This window comes from Bidens hawaiensis, unplaced genomic scaffold, assembly GCF_021521415.1.
Source record: "Bidens hawaiensis isolate Kalapana, Puna unplaced genomic scaffold, B.hawaiensis_p1.1 tig00003141_1, whole genome shotgun sequence".
Lineage (NCBI taxonomy): Eukaryota > Viridiplantae > Streptophyta > Magnoliopsida > Asterales > Asteraceae > Bidens > Bidens hawaiensis.
This window is the reverse complement of record NW_027491170.1, coordinates 1209289-1232343: the sequence shown is the minus strand read 5'-3', so window position 1 is coordinate 1232343 and position 23055 is coordinate 1209289. Positions and strand designations below refer to the sequence as shown.

Below are 23055 nucleotides of genomic sequence, written 5' to 3'. Positions count from 1 at the left end.
AGATTCTTGAAGCATACATTCAATGGCATACACTTCAGTTTCATCCATTCAAAAGAGCTTCAAGTATGATGTATTTTTGAGTTTTAGGGGTGAAGACACCCGTACGAACTTTGTTGATCATCTTTATCATGCTCTTCACAGTAGAGGCGTTACCACCTACAAAGATGATGAGAGAATTGAGAAAGGGAAAAAGATTAACAATCAGCTCATGCGATCCATTGAAGAGTCTAGATTTCACATCGTTGTTTTCTCCAAAAACTATGCATCTTCATCGTGGTGCTTAGACGAGCTCGTAAAGATTATGGAGTGCCAGAGGACGAGTGAGCAGACTGCTTACCCAGTCTTCTATGACGTTGAACCCACTGAAGTCCGCAGCCAAAGCGGGTCAGTAGGAGAAGCCTTTGCAAAACATGTAGAGAAAGAGGCTGCTGAAAGATGGAGAGATGCTCTCAAAGAGGCAGCATGTCTAGCTGGGTGGGAGTTGAAGAACACTGTTGATGGGTAATTCCTTCATCTTGTATCACTACGTTATTACTTTATAAAAATATTGTATATTATATAATTGAAATTAGTTGGATTGTGAGTAATCTAATAGAATTTTCGTTAACACAGACATGAAGCTAAGTTCATCCAACTAATTGTTAAAGATATATTACTTAAGCCACATTTCATTAATTCGAGCGTTGATGCGAAGTTAGTAGGCATGGAGGACCGGGTAAAGAATGTAGTGTCATCTTTAGAAATTGATTCCGATGATGTATGTATGGTAGGGATCAAGGGGATAGGAGGTGGTGGCAAGACAACTTTGGCCCAGGCTGTTTTTGATCATATATCTGACTGGTTTGAAGGTAAAAGCTTTGTTGAGAATGTCCGAGAAGTTTCAAAAGACTCATTTTCTGGTTTGAAGGAATTGCAAAAACAGGTCTATACAGACCTGTTTAATGATCAAAGCATTCATATACAAAGTGTTGCTCACGGGAAAACATTGTTGAAAAAGATGATGTGTAGTAGAAAAGTTCTTCTTGTTCTAGATGATGTGGATCATATAGACCAGCTTGAGGCCTTAGCAGGTGAGCCTAGTTGGTTTATGCCAGGAAGTAAAGTCATCATCACATCAAGAGATGAGCAAGTGTTGAAGGCACACCGAGTGAACTTTATTCATGATGTTTGTTTATTATCGAACGAGGAAGCAGCTTGCCTCTTCAGTAGGTATGCAATTGGGAAAGAGATTCCAATTCGAGGGTATGAAGAGCTCTCTAGAAAGGTTGTAAAATATGCTGCTGGACTTCCCTTAACAATCAAAGTTTTGGGTTCATTTCTTTGTGACAGAACTGAAAGTGAATGGGAACATGCACTAAAAAGACTAAGAACAATTCCCTTGAAGGAAACTTTGAAAAAACTGGAAATAAGCTATGATGGTCTAGAGGATGACTACAAAGAAATATTCCTAGATGTTGCATGCATACTAAAGGGTATGGCAAAGAAGAAAGCAATTAGATTACTTGAAAGTTGTGGATTTCATGCAGAACTTGGTTTAAGAGTTCTTGAGGAGAAATCGCTGATAACTATATCTTATGATGGCCACTTGCAGTTGCATGACCATTTAGAAGAACTTGGCATGAATATTGTTCGTCGTTTGCACCCTGATAAGCCTTATAGACATAACCGACTATGGATTAAAAAGGAAATTGAAGATATATTGGTTAATGACTTGGTAAGATTAATGTTAATTTAACACATTTATATTTGTCATGACAAAATTTTTGTCTTAAGATTTTTCTTTACAGGGTACATGTGCAACAAGAAGTGTAAAACTGTTGTATGTGAAGCTCCACTCAGCTATGATTATGAAAGGTCTTAGAAAGATGAACGGGCTTAGATTTCTTTACGTGGATGACGTACATAAGGAATTGATAAGTAATGAAGTTGACCAATACTTACCAAATACTCTACAATGTCTACATTGGTCTTGTTATCCCTTTCAGTGTTTACCAAAAACATTTCAAGCAAATAAGTTGGTTTACCTTGATATGCAGTATAGCGGCATCTCTCAACTCTGGGAGGGGGGGGGAAAGAAAGGTAGAATTGTTGACGGTTTATTGGCTGTTTTGCATGATCTGTTATTACGCTATATTGTGTCAATCATATTGATATTCATTTTTTCCCTTAAGTCAGGTTCTTGATGAGCTCAGATTTCTTAACCTCAATTTTTCACCATTGAGTACTTTTGACCTTGGGCTGACTCCATATCTCGAGGAGTTAGATCTTAGCAATTGTTATGACCTTGTAGAGCTCAACATGCCCTATCAATGTCCAAAGCTCAAGTTTCTCAAACTTAGTGGTTGTAAGTTAAGCAAGTTTAATCTTGGGCTTACTCCATATCTCGAGGAGTTAGACCTTAACAGATGTTATAACCTTGTAGAGCTCAATATGCCCAATGAATGTCCGAAGCTGAAATTCCTCAAACTCATTGGTTCTCAATTGACCTACCTTAATCTTGGGCTGACTCCGTATCTCGAGGAGTTAGATCTTGGAGAATGTAATGCCTTTGTCGAGCTCAATATGCCTTATGGATGTCCAAAGCTCAAATTCCTCAATCTCAATGGTTCTAAGTTGAAAAACTTTAATCTTGGGCTAACTCCACAACTTGAGATGTTAAATCTTGAAGGATGTAATGACTTCCTTGAGCTTAACATGCCGGTTGAATGTCCGAATCTCAAAATCCTCACAATCAGTTATTCTAAGGTGAGGAACCTTAATCTTGGGATGGTTCGGAATCTCGAGGAATTAAATCTTGGAGCATGTAATTACTTTGAAGAACTCAACATGCCCACTGAATGTATAAAGCTCAAATTTCTCCACCTTGGTGATACTAACGTGAAAAACCTTAACCTTGGGATGACTCCACATCTTGAGATTTTGGATCTCGGAGGTTGTTATTTTCTTGAAGAAATTTACGCTCCAGTGGGATGCCTAAAGAATTTGGTCTACTTAAACTTAACCGGTTGCCAAAGGTTTAAGGACTTTGTTAACAGACGACATGAATTAGGTGGTCTTGGTTTAGCAGCTACATTAGCACTAACTGCGGAGTCCGTGGATATATGCCCACTGCATCCTAAAAGTAATTTGCCAAAATTTCAGTTTAAATGTAAATATATTGAACATTTACCCTCGTCGAGTGGAAATATTGAGAAGCTTCTTTCTTTCGGTTTATGTGCTTGCACGAATCCTGAGTCTTTTTCAGCAGGTATTTGTGGTTTACAACATTTAAGAGTGCTTACACTGGTAGGTAGTATTCCAGAAGTGCCCAACGATCTGTACCAGTTAGTGAGTCTAAATGAGCTACATTTGTGGATAAAAGAGATTAAGTATCTTCCAGATAGCATTTGTATGTTGAAACATCTGAAAATTCTTCAACTTAAATCTTGTTGGCTTCTTGAGCAGTTACCCAAGGATCTTGGCAGATTAGAGCGTTTAGAGGAGTTATCCCTAACGGAATGTATATCCTTACAAGCTATTCCAAACAGCATTTGTAAGTTGAAGTGTTTAAAGTATTTGTGTCTTCCCTATTGTATTCAAGTAGAGAAATTGCCTGAGGATCTTGGATGTTTAGAATGTTTGAAATTGTTAAATATAGAAGGTGCAGGCATAACTCGTCTTCCACGGAGCATTTATCAGCTTAAAGATGTGTATATTATTGGGTCTACATGGCGGCTTGAGTCGTATGGTTTTACATCCTTGACAGAAATCTCTACATACATGGCCTCGTATCACATAGGCAGTGGCGGGCTTAAAAACCCATGACCGGAGTCATAGATATATATTTTTTTTTGTACTAGATAGAGTTGTCTGGTACATGTTAGTCAAGCAGAAGGGGCATGGAGTACCGGTTTTGGGAAAAAAATTCAGATATCATATCGAGTTTCCTAATCCCGGTGTGTAAGATTGTTCGTTGTTTGATACTTTGATTGCTTTATCTTCTAGTGTTATTATTGTGCTTCAAATACCAGTGTGTTAAGATTGTTCCTAAAGTCTTTGGATAAGGCAAAATCAGAAATCATATTAGGCTGATCAGGGCGATTTGTTAAAAAAAACGGGTATGTTTGATTGTTTATTGAAATATAAATTTTACGGAAGTGTTGTTTGATTGTTTATTACTTTATTTAGTGTTTATTAGTCTAGAAAATTATGATTATTAGTTGAGTGTTGTTCATTGCTGCTTGTTTGATTGTTAGTCTTATGGATAATTAGTTTTAGGTTCAAGACTTTAGGTGAAACTTGAATTTGTGGATCTAATAACAATAAATTTTCAGGGGAGTTCTCCAACCCGACCCGAACGCCAAACTGACCTGGGAAAAATTCTCTGATGTGCCACTGCATGAATACATTTGTAGGATATTTTCCCTTTGTTGTAAATATGTGTTATAGCGATAAAAACATGCTCTAAGCAATACAATGTATTTTATAGCTCTGAATCGCTAATTATGGTTCACATTTTTGTGTGGCTTTATGTTATCAATGATTATGAACCCAGCATAGTCTCTCTAGAAGACATTGATGCATTTCAATGTTTCTCTTTTGACAATCTGAGTTCTTTTTAACTTCAATGATCCCAAGTGTGCATTCAAAAATGCATAACACCTCCAAAATCATCTCATTAGAAGATGGGTTGATTTGGATTATCTTTTTGTCTACAATGAGTCGTACGGGTTAGCCTAAAAGATTTAAACAAAAGGGATACATACATAAAATAGAGTTTTGCTTGTGAGGTTTGACCCGTGCAAAGCTTACCTATTACCCAATCCACCCATTTTTCCATGTCTAGATAACACTCCGGTAGGATACGAACTGATCATCTCAAGTTTTTATTTTTAATTAAAAAGAAAAATTATAGGCCCAGTACTGTCACTTATTATTCATCGAATTTTTCTCAATCTGATTTTGCCGTTATTTGCGCTATTTGGGGGTATTCACTCGGCTGTTTTAGCTGCTTTTATTTGTAGCAAGAAGATATATGAGTTTCATAGATATAATCACATTCAGGTCCACGACTTTCTTTTCTGATTATTAATGTAAAAGTAATCAGTCAAGAATGATAACCGATAATTAACGCACAACTTAAAAATAACCGACTTATATTATAACCAAAAAATGTAGCTAAAAAAACTAACTATAGTATCATTGGTAATGATGGTGGTGATTGGTGTGTTGTTATACATAGCCCTAACTTTGTACATGTATTTATACTAATAACCCAAACTTGGTCACCAAGCATAATATGTGTCCACCACTCAACTTGGCCACCAAGGTGAACTTGGAAAAAAGGTCAACTTAGCCAACAAATTGAACTTGGCCAACAATGTGAATTTGGCCACCAAGGAAATGGAAGAATGTTTCATAATACACCCCTAGATTTTAACTGGCTTGTTAAAACTTCTTAGGCCCGGTTCACTGACTTGTGAACCGGAATAGAAATTAATCCAACATTCAACCCCCCCCCCCCAATTTCTGATTCAGATTAGAAAAGGGTGAGGAATTATGCCCGATATAACTTGGTTCGGGTGTGTCGTTGGACTTGGGTTGACCCGATGTTGTCAGTTTAGAGCTTGGACTTGGATTGCTTTAGGATGTTTCTTCAATAGTGGGTTCGATTTGACTATTTCCATTGTCAATCACGGCCCCCACAATAGAAAACATGGCCGGCTCATAGTCATTCTTCTCGACTTTTTTTGCCCAATTCCACCCTTTATTTTCATCAAACACAACAAACATACCGACTAACCACTATTTTTTGGGTGTTTAGATCGAAGAGACGATACGCTTTTGAACCCGTCTTCGACCCAAGATAAACGAGTTGTCTCGACCTGTCATCAAGTTTCTTTAGATGTACGGTATCAACTTTAGCATACGACATGCACCCAAATACTCAACGTGTTCAATAATCGGTTTCTTTATCTTGAGCCATTCATATGGAGTTTGATCAACCAAGGCTCGGGTTGGGACTCGATTGATTAAAAAGGTTAACAAAAGGTACCATAGAGAAGCGGCCATAAACTAGAGAGTCTTCTATTCCATGACCGGAACAGGGGAGGCTACACGTTACACCACGATTTTGAATCAGAAGAGAGATTTCAAGAAATGGCAGATTTATTCACTCTATCAATAACCGAGCCGGATCTGGTGTATCATAAGAGATTTGCCTTTTCTATTGATTCCTATGGATTGGATCCAAAACAATTCTTGAATGGGGTATTCAACTCCAGGTATGAATGGAAAATGACCAATTTGAAAGATCATTTAATGTAGTTGAAATAACTGAATTTTGGGTTGTTCGATGAAATAAGGGAAACTCGATGGAATTCATAACTATCTCAATTTTTTCCGATTTTCTTTTTATTGTCTGAATATTCGGGAGCTAAGACCATTCCAATGCTCCCTTTCGCCATGCATAAACTAAACCAACAGTTACGATAAGCACAAAAATTAAAGCTTCTACAAATACATATACACCTAATACATCGAAATTCATTGCCCATGGATAAAGAAAAACCGCTTCAACATCAAAAACAACAAAAACTAGAGCAAACATATAATAGCGGATTCTAAATTGTAACCAAGCGTCGCCTATTGGTTCTATACCTGATTCATAACTAGAAAGTTTTTCCGGTCCTTTGCTACTCGGAGCTAAAAATCCCGAAATGAAAAATACCAAAATAGGAATAAGACTTGATATTATCATAAATGCCCAAAAAAATATCATATTCGTAAAGCAGAAACATAGATGCACTCCTATAAACGTGGAAAATATACCGGATTAGTAAATTCAACTTGAACTTTTTAAGTCGTTCATAGAATGTCGGACCACTTCTCCCCATATATAATTCGGTACATGCATCACCTTTAGAATACTCCGTACCATCCCCATTAAAGTTCTGTTTCACCTTTCTACCATGCCATTTTGTTGTAGCGTGTACGGGGTGGTTAAATGCTGAATAATTCCCCATTCGTCGCAGAACCGATTGAAATCACGTGAAGTGAATTCTCCTCCCCTATTGGTTCGGAAAGTTTTCATTGGTAAATGCGCCTCTGTCTCGATTAGGGTTTAAATCTCTTACAACTTTTAAACGCTTCACCTTTTCTTTCAATAAAAACGTCCACATTTATCGTTAGTAATCGTCTATAATAACAAAGACATACCTATTACCGGAGATAGTGGGTGGGGTTATTGGACCGCATAAATCGCCATGAACTAACTCCAAAGGTTGGGATGCTCTAAACGAGGATGTGGCCGGAAACGAACGCCTCATTTTTTGACCCACCAAACACGATTCACACAATTGATTTTCATGTTCAACATGTGGTAAACTCGTACTAGATTCTTTTTGGCCATTGATTTCATTAACTCAAAACTTATGTGCCTAAGCCTTGCATACCAACGCCATGCATCATCTTGGATCCTTGAGTGTAAACACACGGGAGCTCCAATCTTCATTCGTATTTAATAGAGTCAGATTGCGGATCTCTTTATCTTCATGAGTAACCACATGTTCTCATCGTACATGGTCAGAAGATCGCGTTTCATCTGAATGTCATATTCGGACTCTGACCGAGACTTATTATATTTAACTCCGGAATGTAATAAACTAGGTTAGCAAGTCTTGGTCACCCGATTTTCCTTGAAAAGAATTAAGCCTTTTCCCTTAATTTGAAATAATGACTGATCTCCGAACTTAGCCCTCCCGGTTATGTTCTCGTCATATGATTACTTGCCTCATTATCCAGATACCAAACATCATCTTCAACCCGCTTGATCTCGTATTTCTTCTGTATTAGGTTTTATTCATTTAAAACACAACTTGATGCATATATGCCGCATCATCAAAATTTTCACAGGTTTCAGTTTTGTTTGCTTCTTGACCCTTTTGAACTCGGTCCAATGCAAAGTGACTAAAATGGTCACATCGCTAACAAAAAATCTTTGACCTATCTTTCTTCACCTTTATTTTCCAATGACTTGATGGCCCTTGTTCGGTACAGGGGTTCGGTCTTGGTCATTAAATCAGCCTCCACTGTGACCTCTACCTCCTCGTCCCCGCCCCTATTAGATTCAAAACTTCTATGACATGATGGATCATATTTACCTAATAAAATTTTACCTTGGTTACCCCTTGAATTTCTTATTCTCGGATTCTCTCCTCATACGCTCGGAGTCGACCTACAACGTCTTTAAGCCCCGTTTTGTTGAGATCCAACACTTTCTCAAGCGAAGCAACCATCTGAATATACTTAGATCTTGGGAGACTTTTGAGAAGCTTCTTTACCAACCATGCTGCATCTATAACGTCACCGAGAGCCGCGGATTTCTAGACAATGCTCGATAACTTGCCAACAAAGTTATCTATGGAATCTGAATTGTTCATCTTCATAATGTCAAATTCCATTGACGAGACGTGCTTCTCTAACCCGTTTGGCGCCTAATTGTCGGGTTTTGATCGAATCCCACATGGCTTTAGCAATTTCTTGATCTCCAATTTGCATGATCAAGGTTTCGGGTATGGATTGAAACAACAATTCAATAGACATGTCATTTTTTGTCTTCATCAGACGAGTTGATGGTGTCCCAAACTTTGTGAACTCTTAGAACTACTTTCATCCTCAAAGCCCACACGGTATAGTTCGTTGTAGTTAACATTGGACAATGAACGAAAGATAGCCCGTTCTCTTTCCCCTTTGGTGGTGGTTGATATGGTCTAAAATATACATATTGTTATCTATATATTTCCTACATTTTAAAGTACTTTGAGCTAGGTTTTTATTGAACAAGTGGCTCATATTTATGTTTTTAAAGTTTTGAGAGATAATGAGTTAAATTGAAGTACTTTTACTAAAGTTGAAATGATAAGTGAAAGGCTGAACAATTTTATATATTACTAGCTTTAGATGGGTAAAAAAGATCTTTAGACACGGTTTTTAACCGCGTCAAAAAATAGTGATGCAAAAGCTCTCTTTATTTTTAGGCGCGGTTTTCAAAATCGCGTTAAATACTTCTTACAGGGCAAATAAGCAACTCGAATTTCTAGAAATCACTTTTAGCCACACTTTAAACTGCGTTAAATGCTCCCAAACCACAGCAAGTATTCTAGAAAATTATTATTAGCTGCACTTTTAAACCGCGTCTAAAGATCATTTAATAAACGTTAATTTGCAATTGTAGGCGAAATCCGGAATTTAACATCCCAAATCTATTTAAATCGCACAATTTTAACAATCAAAACCCGCCAAAAATAACACAATAAACCAAAATGAATTATATCCAAAAGTTTACAATACAAACTTCAAAATACAATATTCTACTAGACCAAAATACATTAAAACGAGAATTTTACAATATAATTGTCGAAATGTATTAAACAGAATCGTGGCATCATGTTTCGGTAGCAATCGTCGTGTCTTGCGCTATCTAAAAGAAATAAATAGATTAACATTTAAGATAAACAAACAACTATGAATATAAAATACTTACAAGGTCAGGAAAACGGTTTTGATAAGTATGCACAAAACCAAAAATATATTCGGGTGAGGTTTGAAATTACCTGAAGTGAAGTTAATTGAGCATTCCTCGAATCAAACGACCATAACAATTCACATCGACATATATTCTGCAAAGCCATATAATGTTTAAATAAACAAATATATGTATCTCTATAAGCTTTAAAGTTTATGGCATGTATATGCATATATTACCTCAATATCCGAATATAAAATATGTGAGACACTCGTACCAGAGCCACCAAAACCTGTGCTGATCAGGCAAACCCTTTGTCTTTCCTGGCTCACGTTCACCCTTGGGGTCTTGTCCCCCGTTGCTTACAGTTGGTCCAATTGGTTGCTGATTTTCATCCTCATAGTCTTCAACTCCAAAGCTGAAACAAAGCAAATTACCTATGAACTAGCTAAAAGAGTCACATTTTTCTCTTTTAGTAGGAAATGCAATGTTGGATAACATGAAAAAGATAAAAATGGGTTCTTACTTGTGAGTGATTGATTTGTCGTGTCATTTGTTAAGTATGGATACTCCAATCTGAAAGCAACGATTGTTTAGGGATTATTTGGATGTGAGATTTCAAGCAGATTGTCACAAATTCTTCCATAAAAGATAAAAATAAAGAAAATGACATAAATTTAAAAAAAAAACAGATTTAATAAACAAAACTGTTGATCCCATTCATTCATCAGTTAGTTCGAGTAATGATTTATCTTGTTCAACAGGTTGTGTAGAAGAAAGTGGGTCGGTGGAAACAGACATGAATTGTGATTGTGAAATTGTCCTTATGAAACTTTTGTTGAAAATTGTGTCAACGATAAAAGTCCTGTTGACATCAGGTTGTAAGCCTAGGATAAGTGTTTGAAAATGATAATCAAATGAGTACTTCATGTAAATATGTGTCATCAAATAAAAGATCATTTTCTCAAACAACTAATCAATCACAAAGTCCTCAGTCATACAACTATTTTGATAACAACTACTATGATCACTACCAACAAAATAATTTTGATTCATGTTACACTAGTGTTTTTGATGATCGGGGTCACACATCAAATGTGTTTTACAATCATGTTCCTTTCCATGGATCACTTTTCCCACCGCACCAACCATATTATAGTTCTGATGAGTTCTATAGTGCTCCTAGGAGAAAGTTTTGTTTTGTGTGTGGTCATTCTTCTCACCTTGCTAGACATTGCAAGCACTGGTTCAAGAAACAACTTGATATTCAAAGGCGGATTAGTTTTTAGTAGCCCTGATTCAAGGACTGATCAAGCTGATAGTGAAGCCAGTGAAGTGGATGTGAGATCCAAAGTTAATAAAGAAAAACGTAAAAACAAACCTTTCTGGAAAACTAAAAAGGATAAAATCAAAAAGGATCCAGAACTATAAAGTCTGAGGATTCACCAAAAAATAGTTTTAAAATCAAGAAAGAAAGGTCTAAAATTGCCAAAACAAAGGAAAAAGTTTTTGCCTAGATTCCTAAGGACTGTCTTCATCCAGTGAGTCTTCACCAAGAAATTAATTTTTTTAGGAAATAAAATCAAGTTTTGGTCGATTTACGGTTGACCTTCCCGAGACAAAAATGTCTCGGGAACCCATGTCTAATTGAATGTTGAGTGCATGCATGGTCAATCAAGGAGGACTATCAAGAGAATTACTTAGATAGTGGTTGCACTCCGCATATGACAGGAGACGAACCCTTGCCATTTTATGCTAAACCATTCGATGGGGATTCGAGTCTTTCGTAAGCGACATGGGAGGACAAACTTCAAGGAAAGGGAAACGTTTCATATGATACTTTGTGCTTCAACAACGCCAAACTTGTTCAAATGAGGGGCGTTTCTCAAACTCACCTCATCCAACTACTTCTCTCAAGTGATGGATCTAGCATTAGCTGTTGGGTTTCGATTTGAATATTTTCAACCTTGTGATACAATGTTAAAATAAGCATTTAAAACAAATCTCTTTATATTATCTATCCAAAATTTGATTAATATTTATTTAAGTATTTTATGTATTTAAGATAATAAAATCATATTATTTACGATAAAACTTTGATAGTAAAATTAATAATAAAACTATGCAATATTTAAATTTCGCAAGAACACACCCGGTCATCATCAACTTTCTGAATCTCTATCTAGTTTTTAGATTTGTTATTCAATTCATATTTATTTTCCCAAAATTATTGTTACTTAGGCTTTCTCGTTGGTTTTCCGAAGAGCTTGATCTACCTCTTTATATAATCAAATCATTATTGCTTTGTGTATTTGATCAGGTGAGTAATCACTCCCCTTTCTACCTCTTTTAAACCATTTAGGGGACATATGCGTAGTTACACTATTTATCTATTATCTAGTATTCAAAACCGCGACTGTTTATCCTTGTGTGTTTATTAGGTTATTCCTAACTTGCTATTTGCTTACTTGATTTATTTGAATACATTGCGGAGAGGTCCATCATTAATAGTATCATCATACGACCGTCGTAGTGGCCGGCGTCCGACGCATGACAATGGTTTCACCGACAACCCATCTTTGGTAACCAATGCTCGACGCATGGCAACGGTTTAGCCCTATCTTTATATTTGTTTGATTTGTTTATATGCTATAGCTTAACTGTTTATCTCACAGGAACAGTTTGCATATTTCTTTATTTATTATAAATTCTTATTGTAATTGTAGTGTCAAAATCTGGTGTTTTACTCACTCAACATGTGTTACTGACAAAATTTATATTTTATACGCATATGCATGTTATTGTTTGAACTAGTTGCAAGATTTGGTGAAGACTTAGTGAAGAATTAAGTTAGAAGAATTATAATCAAGACTTAGATTTGTATTCATTGTTTGTTTAATGAGTTGTACTTTGTATTTGAACTTATTTGAATATTTAATTAAATTAAATAGATATTGTCACCTTTAAATTATTGCATGATAGTACATTGAGAGCTGTGAGCAATCATCTCACGCCCAGGCATTTCTGCCTTAAGTTGGGGTGTGACTAGTTGATATAGAGCCGAAGGTTTAAGATAGGTCGTTAGTGGTACCTTAATAACATGCTTAGGAGCCTCATACGTGCTTATCTGTTTGCCTTATGTGTTCAAAATTTATTATTTACAGCTTTCTTAGATAATTAGTTAATGATTGTTTATTATTATATTTTCATGCACACACACATAACTCCGAGGCTATGCCTCAACCTTCAAAGATAATTTTTCTTAAATAATTTAAATTAAATCATATTGCCTTTCATATTTGGGAAATTCCTTAAGAATTCCATAATTTTGTTTTTACTCCTTCACCTTAAGTCTAGGTAGTATGACAAGTTCCTCTAGGCGAAGTGAAACACCACTGTTATATGACCGACACCTTAGGTTGATTTTAAACCGAATTCACGGTGGTTCGTTGCTTAATTCGGTAAATTTCGATTATTGTGTTTTGTTATTTAAATGGTTCGTTAGGTGAAAAATCCATGGTATCCATGGGCACTCCTACTATCCGTTCCTCAACTTGTTTTGAATGTTATTTTATTGGAGTTCATCATACGTGGTGGTTCACGGGATGCTCCAACTACTCATATTTTTCTCTCGTTTATTCGTTATTTAGTTTGGTCGATTAAAACGTCATGTAATGCTCATGGCCCGACAAATTCTATTGTATTGTTAATTCGTTAATTTGTTGGACCATTTAAAATGTCATGTAATGCTCATGGCGGTTCAACTCAGTTACTTTTATTTGTTAGTTTTGTTGGGCATTCAAACTGCCATGGAAAGCTCATGGGAGGCCAACACACAAACTTTGTTTCGTTAGTTGTTTGTTAAGTTGACTTAATCAAATAAAAAATTAACTTTTAAACTGACCTTATCTCCTCATCTAGTTATCACGCATTAATCGTTTTGACTACATCAACTCGTATGTATTTACGCAATGCACCCCTCATCTTACAATCTTTTACCTCTATTCCTCTTGATACGACGCAAATCCCTATTCATAAAAGCTAAGTTATTATAAGTTATCTAAAACAATTATTCTTTTATTATTTAAATGATTTCCTCAAATCATTCACCTTATAAATCTTTATTTTTTGTCATCATAGAATGTCTTCCCAAAGAAATCATCGTCATCCTCGACATCAATCATTTGGTTCTTATAACCGATGTATGGCTGCTTGTATAGCCAAGGAGTTAACTGCTGCAATCTCTAGAATGTGAACTCAATTTCAAAACATTAATACAACAAATTCAATCATGTTCATTAACTTCTTTGCTGATTGTTTAAATTCATTTACCCATACTCATCCTCATGACAACAACAACAAAAACAAGCGCAATTCAAATCAAGATAAACTATGTTGTTAACCAAATCAATCATCAACCTCGGCAAAATCAAAGTATCCCGAGTAAGAAACTTTACATCTCGTTATGCTCAACTAGTAACTTTCATCATTCCACTCAATCCTCATGTCGTTTTTGCACCCAATGTAATGTCTTCGATCATCCCTACAAATACTTACCCTACATCGCTTAGTGCACAAGACGTCCCACAACGGTATATGTCGTATACTTAACCCAATACACCTGCTGCATGTGCTTTCTACAACTATGGAAACCCTAATCATCTACGCCATGTGTGTCCTCGAATTATTCATATTCATCTAGCTCAAGTTTATCAAACCAACTCAAATCAAACACCGCTTTTGCAACACATACAAGTTCAACCTAATCAAGCAATCTCAAATAAATTAACCCCAAATTATTCAAATTTTTGTAAATTCAATTAATCAAGGTCTTTTAAATCAAGATGAATCAAATCAATCGTAAGTAAGTTTTCTCAAAGAAGACTTTTGTTGTTTTCGTCATTTTTATCTAAAGATATTTTTGTCAAATCAATCATACACTATAGCAATTTTTTGTTGGTTTTGAAACAATACAATTTGAATAACCCATAAGTTTTAAGTGTTTTATCTCAGACAATAAAATTAATCTTACTTTCCAAAGACAATCATTTACAATACCGTACCTCTTGTTTAAATTGTGTATCCTAATTCAATCCTAACCCATCTCAATACCCACTGCAAGGAATCCTTTCATTTCCAACTCTTAAGATTTATATCCTTATATAAATAAATCCTTATATCAAAGGAGATGTTAGAAACTTTAGTATTTTAATTAAATCAACTCAACCGTTCAATTCATTTTTAGCAATGTTTTATATAAATATGACCTTCTAGTTTACAAGCAAAATGTTTAAAAACTTTATCACCATGTTATGTCTTTCAAATGTTTTGTAACCCACACGATGAGACGAGTTATGTGGACCATACGACAATGAAAGTAATTGTGGTCCAAAACATAATTATCGAAGTTCTCGCATGGAAATCATAATGTGTACCATTGTGTGTCATAATATATAATCAAAAGTAGTTGGGATAACGGTACAAATGTAAAGATGATAAGGACATGGTGGATACGCTGCCGGTACATCTTATATATAAGTGCCCTCATCGGATTTTCATTTGGAGCGTTGTTTTGACTATCCAAAGTTCTGTATTATGATAAATTTTTAAATTATATTTAAAAGTTTTCTTTTCCTCAAAAGTTAATGGTTTTGTTATGGTATTCTTTAATTTCTGGACAAAATTCCCTAAAGTAGGGGAGACTGTAACAACTCTAATTTTTCAAACTTATATGTTATATCCGATACCCGACCTGCTTTTATGTTCGAGAAATTATACCGAGAAAATAATCGCGTCTATCGAGTTTTTTATTATTGTATTAATATTGTTTATTATATCAATTTAATATATATAAAATAACTTTGATTTATATTCAAATTTAACCCAAAACTAAACTTAAACCCTATTTTGGATCCACCTCAATAGTAAAGGGACTGATTTGCAATATATGAATATTATAAACCTTTAACCCATAAATCCATTTACCCAACCCGTTTATCACCCCAAACTCGCAACCCAATTACCCAGATCGTATCTTTTACCGCAATTCTCGTTGTATACTTGGTAATTGAATCAAGGATCTTGTTAATCTTTCCATTTACGGCCTACCAACACTCGTTAATTTGTAAAATTAATCAAACTGATACGTAATGCCTAATTGTACTTAACCGCCATAGCGCATTCATGAATATACTCCTTAACGAGCACCATAACACAATTAAAACTGCGTACACTATCCTCATATCAGCGCCAATCTAACCCCTATAACTAATTTGATTATATCGATCGGATTGTACCGTCATAGTTCTTGGCCGACCCTGTTCGTTCCAATTTAACCACCGTTTAATCATCGTTAAGGTAATTATTTTATATGGATTAGTTTGTCTAAGAGTCTGGATCATTAACCCTATTGGTAATTGATCGTATATGAACGAGATTAAACGATTGATGATTCTAGGGTTTGTTCTTGAACTATATAAATATAATTATATGTATATATGTGAATATATTATGTATTAAATTAATAAAGGTTTTTATAATAAAGGGTTTGATAAGGTTTTTTAAATTAAATGGTATAATCTTTTTATTTAGCATATCAAAATATGGTTATAAGCTCGAGTATTTATAAACGATTCTATATTATTATTATTAATAATGTATATTTTAAACGTATTTTTAGTTTCAAATAAACATTTAAAACAAATCTCTTTATATAATCTGTCCCAAATTTTATAAATATGTATTTAAGTATTTTATGTATTTTAGATAATAAAATCATATTATTTACGATAAAACTTTGATAATAAAATCAATAATAAAACTATGTAATAATTAACTTTCGCAAGAACACACCCAATCATCAGCAACTTTCTGAATCTCTATCTAGTTTTTAGATCTGTTTTCAAATCATATTTATTTCCCGCAATTATTGTTACTAAGGATTTCTCGCCCCTGAAAAGCTTGATCTACCTCTTTTTATTATCAAATCATTATCGCTTTGCCTATTTGATCAGGTGAGTAATCACTCCCATTTTTACCTCTTTTCAACCTTTTTGAGGACATATACGTATTTACAGTAGTTATCTATTATCTAGCATTCAAAACTGCAATTGTTTATTCTTGTGTGTATATCAGTTTATGTCTAACTTGCTATTTGCTTACTTTCTTTATTCGAATACATTCGGAGAGGTCATCATGCGACCATCATAGTGGCCGGCGTCTGACGCATGACAATGGTTTCACTGACAACCCATATTTGGTAACCAATGTCCAACGCATGGCAACGTTTTAGCCCTATCTTTATATTTGTGTGATTTGTTTATATGATATGGCTTAACTGTTTATCAACAATTTGCATCTTTCTTTATTTATTATATATTCTTATTGTAGTGTCAAAATCTGGTATTCTACTCACTCAACATGTGTTGTTGAAAAAAAATCTATTTTATACGCATATGCAAGTTATTGTTTGAACTAGTTGTAAGATTTGGTGAAGACGTAGTGAAGAATTAAGTTAAAAGAATTATAATCAAGACTTAGATTTGTATTCATTGTTTGTTTAATGAGTTGTACTTTGTATTTGAATTTATTTGAATATTTAATTAAATTAAACAGATATTGTCACCTTTAAATTATTGCATGATGGTACCTTGAGAGCTGTGAGCAATCAGCTCACGCCCCGACATTTCCACCTTAGGTTAGGGTATGACATTTAATGAAGTTATATCTGGATTATTGCAAGGACTTAGTAGAACTGAACATGCCGGTTGAATGTCCAATGCTCAAATTCCTCGAACTTTATGGTTCTAAGGTGAGTAGCTTTAACATTGGGTCGGCCCCATATTTAGAGACATTGAAACTAGCATATTGTAATGAGTTAGTAAAACTGCACATGCTTGTTGAACTTCCAAAGCTTAAGTTCCTCAACCTTGGCAGTTCTAAGGTCTCAATGTTAACCTTGAGTTGACTACACATCTGGAGAGGTTAGATCTTCAAATGTTATTTTCTTCAAGAAATTCACGATCCTATGGGATGCCTAAAAAAGCTTGTCTTTTTAAACTTAAGAGGTTGTTCAAGGTTGATTGCTACTGCTCTTGATTATGCAGTTTTCATGTAAAATCTAACTGTAGAGTCTCTAGATACATGCCCACTGCATCCCGACAACAATTTGCCAAAGTTTCAGTTTAAATGTGTATATTATGAAGATCTGCCCTCATCAAGTGGAAATCTTGAGAAGCTTCTTTCTTCTGGTCTATGTGTTTGCACAAACCTTGAGGCTTTCTCAGCAAGCATTTGTGATTTACAACATTCTATAGAACTTACACTATAAGGCGGTATCCCAGAAGTGCCCAAGGATTTGTACATGTTAGAAAGTCTAAAGCACTTAACTTTGACAATGAAAGAGATCAAGCATCTTCCAGATAGCATTTGCATGTTGAAACATCGGATATCTCTTAAACTTAGATGTTGTGAGCTTCTCGAGCAACTACCAAAGGATCTTGGCAGATTAGAGAATTTAGAGGAGTTACACCTTACAGATTGTATATCCTTAGGAGATTCCCGAGCAGCATATGTAACATGAAAATTTTTGATATATTTAGATCTCCGCTTTTGTATATTCTAGTTGAGAAATTGCCAGAAGAACTTCGACGTTTGGAAAGTCTGGAAGAGATTAATATAGAAGGTGGAAGAGATTAATATAGAAGGTGCATGTAGGGCCAAAAAGTGTGACTTGCGATATCAAATTACGAAACCCGTTATATATTAATGGTAAAATGAATAATTAAAGCCGACGAGGAAACCGGACACAAAACGAGAGCTTCGGGACACGCGTTTAACTTCAACGGGAGAAGATCTTCTAGAATGTTAGTTGTTTGGCTATAAATAGAGCTTTATGTTTGTCATTTATATGTGTGTTTGTATTGTGTAAATCATCCACCCAAGGGGAGCTCACCTTGGGTGGGTCGGTTCTTTGTTTATGTTATCAATCTTTTAACCGACAACGAGATCGTACATTTATCTTATCTTTATATTATTTATGTTCGGTCGTTGATTTACCGCACCCGTCTCGACACGTTTATCAGGGCAAAACTGTTCGGTGGTCGTTTTGGGACCTACAATTAGTATCAGAGCGGGTCAAATCTTATGATTCAACTTTGCTCTTGATATTCGAGTTCTATATCCGCTATTACCCGAACCGAGACGTTAAACCCCGTTGAAGTTTGAAATAAAGTTAGAAGTTTTGAAAATAAAGTTTGAAGATCATGAAAATAAAGTGGGAAATAAGCGTGTTTGAAGCATTCTCCTTGTAGATTCGAATGTTCGGGATCTACAAGTACCCGATCAGGGCGTTTCGGGACCGTTCAGTCACACGCCAAAATTCCGGCAAGCCTCGGGTTACGGTAGTTGCAGATCTGAAGCATTTTTCCAGCGGGTCACCATGGATGGCGGCGGTGAACAGAGAAAAGAAAGAAGAAGAACGAACATGGCCAGTGACGGGCTTGTGGTGGTGTTTAATTTTTTCCGGCGCGATCGCCGGAATCGTTTTTCCTGCGCCATTAGATCAGGGAGATGGCGACTGATGGTGATGATGTTGGGATGGAGTGGTGACCGGAGGTAGAGTTCACAAAAAAAATCCGGCGACAATCACCGGATTTGGTTTTCCGGCGGCCGGAATGGCAGCTGATGATGTTGGTGGCGGCTGCTTATGTTCTCAACAAAAGTTTTAAGGTTTGTGCCCTAATCCAAGTTTTTAAAAGAATGATGGAGTTGGGCTCAAAATGGGTTTTGGCCAACTTTGTTATTTTACTTGGGCTTCTTGAACTAACTACATGGGATGTTCTACTATGGGCTGGTTTAAATGTTTTGGGCTGTTGAGAATTAATTTTTGGCCATGATTCAACAAAGATAACTTTTGGGCCAAGAAATAACTGTCGTCCGTGGTTGACCAAACTGAAAAAAGTCAAAATTGATCGGTTTTCCTCATTGTTTGACCGTGTTCAAAGCATGTTTTTTCTATGCTATTTTCGAGGCGTTCGAGAAGTTGAGAAACTTTAAACAAATTGGATACGAATTTGGACTTAAAGAGGAAATAACAAGCTTTGTTCATTTGATCGTTATCCCTTGTGGATCATACCTTTAGGGGTGATTGAAGAGGCTTCGGCTTTACCGGGTTGATTCGTGAAGATGCGAGACACGGTTCAACGATGTTTTGATATCACAAGCCAAGGGGTGATTGTAGGGCTAAAAAGTGTGACTTGCGATATCAAATTACGAAACCCGTTATATATTAATGGTCAAATGAATAATTAAAGCCGGCGAGGAAACCGGACACGAAACGAGAGCTTCGGGACACGCGTTTAACTTCAACAGGAGAATATCTTCTAGAATGTTAGTTGTTTGGCTATAAATAGAGCCTTATTTTGTCATTTATGTGTGTGTTTGTATTGTGTAAATCATCCACCCAAGGAGAGCTCACCTTGGGTGGGTCGGTTCTTTGTTTATGTTATCAATCTTTTAAGCAACAACGAAATCATACATTCATCTTATCTTTATATTATTTATGTTCTGTCGTTTGATTTACCGTGCCCGCCTCGAAACATTTATTGAGAGCAAAACCGTTCGGTGGTCGTTTTGGGACCTACAGTGCAGGCATAAGGCATCTTTCGCAGAGCATTTTTCAATTGAAAGATCTATATATTGTTGGGTCTACGTGGCGGCTTGAGTCATAAGGTTTTACATCCTTAAAATAAATGTCAGCATACACAGCCTCCTGCGAAATTCTGTAAAATATTGTCTTAATTTTATTTCAACTTTGATGATGGTAGAGTAATTTTGATGTGAAGTCGGCATTTTGTGTAGGTATTAAGCAGTCCATAGTCAAGCATTAATCAATGAAGTTCTAGTGGGTGTGTGATTGATGTTCCTTCAGGTAATCAGCGTTGAAGCAATCGATTGTGATTTCATCAAGCGCCCTATTATTGTTTTCTTCAAATCATCATGCACTGGTGATTTCAAATAATTTTTTAAAAATGAATGCATTTTTATTAATTGATGTTCAAACAATTTTGTGATTTACTTTTGTGATTTCTGAGTGTATCAGCCCTTAAGTATTTTAATATGTGGTTTCAGACAATCAGATATTGAAGTACTCAGTGTTAGTATATGTTCTCAGGCAATCAATCGAGTTCAAGCAATGTCATCAGGTTTCGGTGATTTTCAGAATATTTTCGTTTATAATGTATGGTATATTAGTTAAAGGATTGTACCAATATATACAAATGTGTATTGCTTAGGTTTTGTATAACTTCAAGCATATTTACAATGGAATTTTCCAATATTTGTAGTTGGATTCAAGGAAAGTCTGAAAAAGAAAATATGGATTTGATAGTGGGGTTGCCCTTCTTGGAGATTCAACCATGAAAGCCCTCATTGATAAACACCCAGTGGTGCCGCCTCCGTCCTTGCCTTCTAGCTCTGTCTCCCTGCCTACACTCTCTGTGGATGGGGACTGTGTGCTTAGATGTATCCGATCATTTCTTAAAGGGACCTCATGCGGGAGAGACGGGATGCGGGCGCAACACTTGTTGGACGCTCTTAGTGGTGAGGGATCAGTGACTTCCATGGGTCTGCTCTCAGCCATCACTAAAGTCGTCAACCTTAGGGGTCTGTGCCCCAAGGTGCTCGCTGAGTTTATTGCTTCGCCCCTCTTACCCCTTTATTTAAGCCGGATAATGGAATTCGGCCCATTGCTGTGGGAGCTATCTGGCGTAGGTTGGTTTCTAAAGTGGCTATGAAGATGGTTGGGAAGGAAATGACTTAGTATTTAGGGGACTTTCAGTTTGGGGTAGGGACCCCTAATGGGGCAGAGGCGGTGCTTCACAGCGCGAACCGGTTTCTTAACTCCTTTCACGCGGACGGTTCTTTAGCTATGCTTACCGTGGACTTCTCCAACGCTTTCAATATGGTCGACCGCACAGCCCTTCTCCGGGAGGTTCATCATCATTGCCCGTCTATCTATCTATGGGTCCAGTTCCTTTATGCCCAGCCGGCTAGGTTGTACGTTGGTGATGACTGTATAGGACTACTACTGGGTTCAGCAGGGAGACCCCTTGGCCCCTCCTCTTTGCCTTAGCATTACACCCTCTTGTTCTCCAGGGTACAAAATGACTGTAACCACCCATTTCATGCTTGGTACTTGGATGATGGGACTATTATTGGTGGTGCCAACGAAGTCGCTAAAGCCCTAGACATTATCAGCTTGGAAGGGCCATCATTGGGGCTGCAACTTAATATTAAGAAAACCAAGGTTTTTTTTCAGTGTGTAATGGGGTGAAAGTCAAAGATGGGCTTTTCCCTAATGGGATTGGTAGACCAGAGAGGGGTAAAGCTCCTTGGAGGGGCTGTTAGTCGAGATCCCTACTTTATTAAGGAGTTGGCGAGGCGGAGAGCATCTCGTGCGGTTGATCTTATGAAACTCTTACCTTGCCTTAGGGATCCCTGATCGTAGGTCTTGCATGGGGGTTGCTAAGTTTCTTTTTGGGTTACGAACATGCCACCCCCATATGATGGATGATGCGGTATCCTGTTTTGATAAGGGGCTTCGAGAAGCCATCGAAGACATAGTTGTATGTGGAGGCCCGTTCTTTGGTGATCTTCAGTGGCGACTTGCATCTTTACCGATACGCTTGGGGATTAGGCCTTCTTTCGGCTCATGATGTTGGGGTTTACGCTTTTGTAGTGTCGAGGGCTCAGTCTTCTTGGAAGCTACAGAATCACATCTTAAGAAATAGCGGAGTTGTCGACCTGGACTCAGACTACGTGCAGGCCTGGAACGCCCAAATGGCGCTCTCCCAGACTTTGACATTGGCGGTTTCTCTAATAAGGACACCGCCCCACCAAAGCCTAAAAAAACTTTGACGAATACCCTTTTTGGCAAAATCGCTCATAACCTGGGAGAAGTTTTTGATTGTCCCCCGACAGAAGGCGGTTATTGAATGCTTACAAGGTCCTCATGTCCAAGATTATTTTCTGACCGTTATCCCGATTGACGGCTTGGGCCAAAGCATGTCTGCGGTCGAGTATAGGGCCATTCTTAAGTACCGTTTGATGGTCCCAATGTACCCAGAAGACGAAACATGTCCGATTTGCCGTAAGGCTTGCCTGGATAAATTCGGAGAGCATGCGGTTCATTGCATGGAGATGCCTGGGTTCAAATACCGACATTATTGGTGCGGGACGTTCTTTGGGACATCTTAAGGTGAGCTGGGATATCAGCTAAAAAGGAAGCCCCCGTAAACTTCCTTACAGACCCCACGGAAGGGAGATCCACTCTACGACCGCAGATTTGCTCGTTTTTGGTTGGGCCGAGGTAAAACACGCTTGTGTTGACCTCACAGGGTATCTTCCTTAGCTGGTTTGAGGGATAATGGGTTTGTAGCTGGGCAAGCAATGAAAAGGGCTGAAACAAAGAAGGTGGAGAAACATGCTAAAGCCTGCGAAGAGAACCAACATGTTTTTGTCCCTCTGGATTTTGATACCTTTGGCTCATT

General features: G+C 36.8%; 1 pseudogene; it reads left to right on the top strand.

The window, feature by feature from the left end:
- The first annotated feature begins 22 nt into the window (after positions 1-22).
- LOC143622463 (disease resistance protein RPV1-like) lies at positions 23-18202 on the top strand (annotated as a pseudogene).
- The last annotated feature ends 4853 nt before the right edge of the window (positions 18203-23055 follow it).